General features: G+C 33.2%; 1 non-coding gene across 1 annotated transcript; it reads left to right on the top strand.

Moving 5' to 3' along the window:
- The first annotated feature begins 3,094 nt into the window (after positions 1–3,094).
- LOC148763181 (small nucleolar RNA R71) lies at positions 3,095–3,201 on the top strand. The gene has a single exon (XR_016026066.1). It is a non-coding gene; the product is annotated as a small nucleolar RNA R71 (small nucleolar RNA).
- Positions 3,202–4,770: the final 1,569 nt, after the last annotated feature.

Genomic DNA, 4,770 nt, shown 5'->3' with positions numbered 1-4,770 from the left:
AATCAAATCAACGTCCAAAAATTTCTAGTCGTCGGATGAAATACATATCCATAATCAAGGCTGTCACGTCTTTGATACCACATACATACCATTTCACATCAAATATCATATTTAATGAGCTTTAATTCCTAACTAGCTCAATATCAATCTAAATGCCCTTGATCCTCTAAGTCATCAAACAATTATAATCCTTTAAAAGGTTATTTTTCTAGAGTAAACCACTCCTAGACATTTATCATTTTCTCTTATTTTCATCATATTCATTAGACCTCCTAGTTTTAGGCTCAAAATATGCCATTATGTGGCTTACACTAAGGCATTGACACACATAAACAATTTACTAGCCTAGGCACATCCAACTAGGCATTCATATATCATTCACATACCATGGCAACGCATTAACAATGCGTTAAGCATCACATGCCTTAATTCAAACAATAAACCCACTCATAATGATAAGCGAAGGCTACTTCACAGCCATATCGAGCTTTTCTTGCCTTCAATGATTCTCTAGCTCACCAACATGTTGCTAGTTCTATTTTCCCCTTAAATAAACCAAAATAATAATTATTTCTTAACTTTAGAAAGTTTTCAACTTTTCAAACTAGGTTTAGTTTTAACTACTCTTAAATACAAAACCTAGGTTTCAAATCCTAAGTTCAAAATGCTTAAATCCTTACCTCATAAGTTGGGTTACTCAATCTCAATTCCAAGTTCCCAGCAAACTCAATGGGAGATTTCACCAAAGCTAAAATAAATGGGTTTCAAGGTTACAAACCGTTTAAATAGAAAATCAATTGGTAAAAAGGTGTAATCTTACCTTAATAATGGTTTTTCAAGCTTAGATCTACTTCAAACGAGCTCTAAAGTCCATTTAGGGGTTAAGGTTTTAAAAGGTTAAGAGAGAAAAGAGTTTTTATTTTGTTTTAAAATGGGCAAACAACCCAAACCCCTTTTATTTTTGCAAATACTCAAGGATTTATCGATACATTTGTAAATGTATTGATACATTTTCACGAATTTCCTTTAAATCTATCAATACATGAGGCAATGCATCAATAAAAATCAAGCAGAATGCTCGTTACCTTAAATGTATCGATACATTGGGGAAATCTTTTGATACATTTTCACAAAATGTCCCCTCTTCAAATCTATCCATATATTTGAAAAATGTATCGATAGAATTATACAATACGCTTGTGTTTTTCAACTCTATTGATACATTCACAAATGTATCGATAGAAAATTCCAAAAATGCCTCTATTTGTTCTTCCTTCCAAGAATGTAATCATGCATAGGTAAATGTATCAATACATTTTCTCCATAATGGCATTTTCAGCACTCTAACTATCCAATAATCTAAATTAAAAACTCCCTAAATCACTCCCTATTTAAATCATACTTCAAAAACAATTATTATAACTCATAATTCTGATACATATATTTAAATGTAAGATCTAATCTCAATCTAGACTTCAAACTTAGAGATTTATCAATCCTTTTTCCAAGAATTTGGCTAAGTATGATACCTAAGTGTCCAAGTGCCAAACATATGCACAAATCCATTAAGGGCTTTCAATTATGCCAATATTCATAGTCATCCACCTATGAGCATAATCATATTCATCAAAGTTCAAATTAGCTCATCAATTAGCTTAGCTATTTCAACATATCATCAAAAGTCCTCAAACACATTTATAAATTCAAAGTCATTCTATATATACACAAAAGCCTATTCTTAAGTCTTTAAGCACATACAATGAAAACATAATTTAACTCCTCAAATAGTTTAGTTAACATCATATATTGCTCATATCAAAGTCAAGGGTGTTACAAGTTGTAGAGTCACAATGGTGGGTTTAATCTTTCTCAATCCTAGCTTATTGTAGATAGACAGAGGCATCAAGTTAATGATAGCTCCAAAGTCACTTAAGGCTTTAGCAAAGAAAAATGCACTAATAGTGCATGGAACAGTAAAGTTGTTAGGGTTTTTAAGCTTTGAAGGAAGCTTGTTCTGTATGACTGCACTACACTCCTCAATGAATGCCATTATCTCAAACTCACCATCCCCCTTTTCTTGGACAAAATATCCTTTAGAAATTTCACATACGAAGGCATCTACTCTAAAGCCTCAGCAAATGGAATGTTGATGTAAAGCTTTTTAAACACCTCTATAAATTTTCAAAACTGGCTATCTTGTTGTTTCTTGAAGTGCTGAGGAAAAGGTGGTTGAGGTAGAGTAACCTTTGCTTCGTTGTCCTAACTCTACTTGTCAAAAATCACTATCTCCGTCTCTTCCTCATTAAACTTATCTGGTTGTTCAACTTGCTTGGAATTATTTTCAACCTCCTTACCACTTCTCAAAGTGATGGCCTTGGCATGTTCCTTACCTTCCCTCATTGGATTTACTCTATATCACTAAGTAAGGTCCTTTAAGCTTTGTTGTTTATTGTGTTGGCAAGTTGGCCAACCTAGGTTTCAAGGTTCTTCAATAAAGCTACCTAACTATGGATGAGGGAGTTTGTCTTGGTTATATATTGCGTCAACAATTTCTCCATGGATGGTTTCTTTCCTAGCAAGGAAGCTTTAACTTGTTGCTGAAAGGTTGGAGGAATATTAGGTCATGGTGCTAAAGATGACCCTTGATTATTACCCCATGAGAAATTGCGATGGCTCTTCTACCTAAGGTTATAGGTGTTGGAGTAGGGGTTATTTTGTTGTTTGTTCCCTACAAACCGAACTATCACTGTACTGCTTAGGCATGGATCACTAGCATGCTCGTTTCCACAATAATCATAAACTACAAAAGAATTTTGAAATGAATTAGTATTAAACGAATCAAATTTTTTTTGTTAGATCAACTACTTGTGTTGTTGATGCCATAATGGCATCCATCTCATGAACTCCAACTACTCTCCTATGCATTGATTGCTTTGATGACCACTAGTAGTTGTTCAATGCCATCTCCTTCAACAGGTCGTACGCCTCATCAATTGACTTTACCATGAGAGCTCCTCCAATAGCAACATCAATAGTGGTTTGAACTTAACCACTCAACCCATTGTAGAATGTCTACACTTGAAGCCACTTCGGAAGACTATGATGAGGGCAACGTTTAAGCAAATCCTTGTATCTTTCCCAAGCCTTATACAACGACTCAGAATCAAATTGGGTGAATGATATAATATCATTCCTCATCTTCGTTGTCTTAGTCGAAGGAAAGAATTTGGCTAGGAACTTTTAAGCAAGGTCATCCCGTGTAGTAATTAAGTCAGTAGGAAGTGAATTTAACCACATTTTTGCCTTATTCCTCAATGAGAAAGTGAACAGCTTGAAATAGATTGCATTGTCAGACACTTCATTACATTTGAGGGTGTCACATATCTCTAAAAAGTTTGAGATGTGGGCATTTAGGTCATCATTTGGAAAACCCCCAAAGTAGACTAACATTTGAATAATGGTTATAATGGTTGGCTTAATCTCAAAGTTATTGGCTTGAATAGCCAGCCTTCAAATGCTCGATAAAGCCCTTGTACCAATGGAATAGCATAGTCTCTTAAGCAACAATTCTTTTCCACTACTTTCTTTTGGACTTACGGCCTTTCTTGTGGAACGTCAGCCATTGTATGAATCTGAGTAAAGCCTTATTGATTTTTTTAATTAAGTCTTCGAAATGTCCTTTCAATCTTTAGATCAAATTGACCAATCTCCAAGCTTTTTTCTTTACACATACAATGACAAAACATACCTGAAAAAAATAAAAAAAAATAAAAGCTCAAATTAAGACTAACTTGTTTAGTATTAGTATCAACAAAGAACATAGGAAACACAAATCCCCACTGACGGCACCAAAAACTTGCTGTCAATTTAGCACTCGCAAGTATATATATCGAACAAGTAATACAGACAGTATGTCTAGAATTATATCCCACAAGGATTTACTCCTAAAAATTTGCTAAGTACTAAAATTATCACAAATTAATCTTATTCAAGTCACTCAAATTTTAAAAATTATTTAACAACCAAATTCAATTAAATATTTAAATTAAATAACAAAGTAAGAATTCACTAGAGAAGCAATAAATTAAAACCTAGGATTATGGGATCAATCAACATTTCGTTTAACATTCTTTTCTCTTCACATTTAAATTCATGGGCGATTTTTGCTAGTCTAGAATCCAAACCTATGCACAAGTCTTTGTCGAGCTACTTGTACAAATACCTAACTTAATTAGGTCACTATATGTCTATAGTAATCAATTAAATATGCTTTATTAAACTAGTGTTCTAATTTGACTATGTATGGCATTTAGGAGTATGTCTACTCTAATTGCAAATCAAAGCACTTAAATCCTTAGTTATATGAACATACACTACTCAAATAGTAGTCTAATCTAAAATCACTCTGTCAAGTCTCAATTAGATTTCCTAATCATTTAATTGCTAGCCATACAATCAAAAGCATTAAGTGCATAATTGAATAAATGTAACCACACCCATTAATCATAAATATAAGAGAACTGAAATATTTAACGAACAGTTGAAATCCACCACAATCCTAGTAAAATAGTTTAGCCCATCATAACAGAAGCAAACAACATGTTTTAGAAGAATAATTCATGTTTACAGTAAAAAGAAAGGGAAACAGAAAAACAAAAACTAAAGAGAGAAACAGTCTTCTATCGAATATGATCCTCACTAATCTTGCCTTCTTCTTATTTTCTATTGTGAAAACCCTTTCTTTTTCTCTGAAAAACTGTCGCTCAGTCT

The sequence above is a fragment of the Theobroma cacao genome, chromosome 4 (genome assembly GCF_053813885.1).
Source record: "Theobroma cacao isolate CCN51 chromosome 4, ASM5381388v1, whole genome shotgun sequence".
In the NCBI taxonomy this organism is placed as follows: Eukaryota; Viridiplantae; Streptophyta; class Magnoliopsida; order Malvales; family Malvaceae; genus Theobroma; species Theobroma cacao.
The sequence above is the reverse complement of the archived record's forward strand: the minus strand, read 5'-3'. Positions and strand labels throughout refer to the sequence as shown.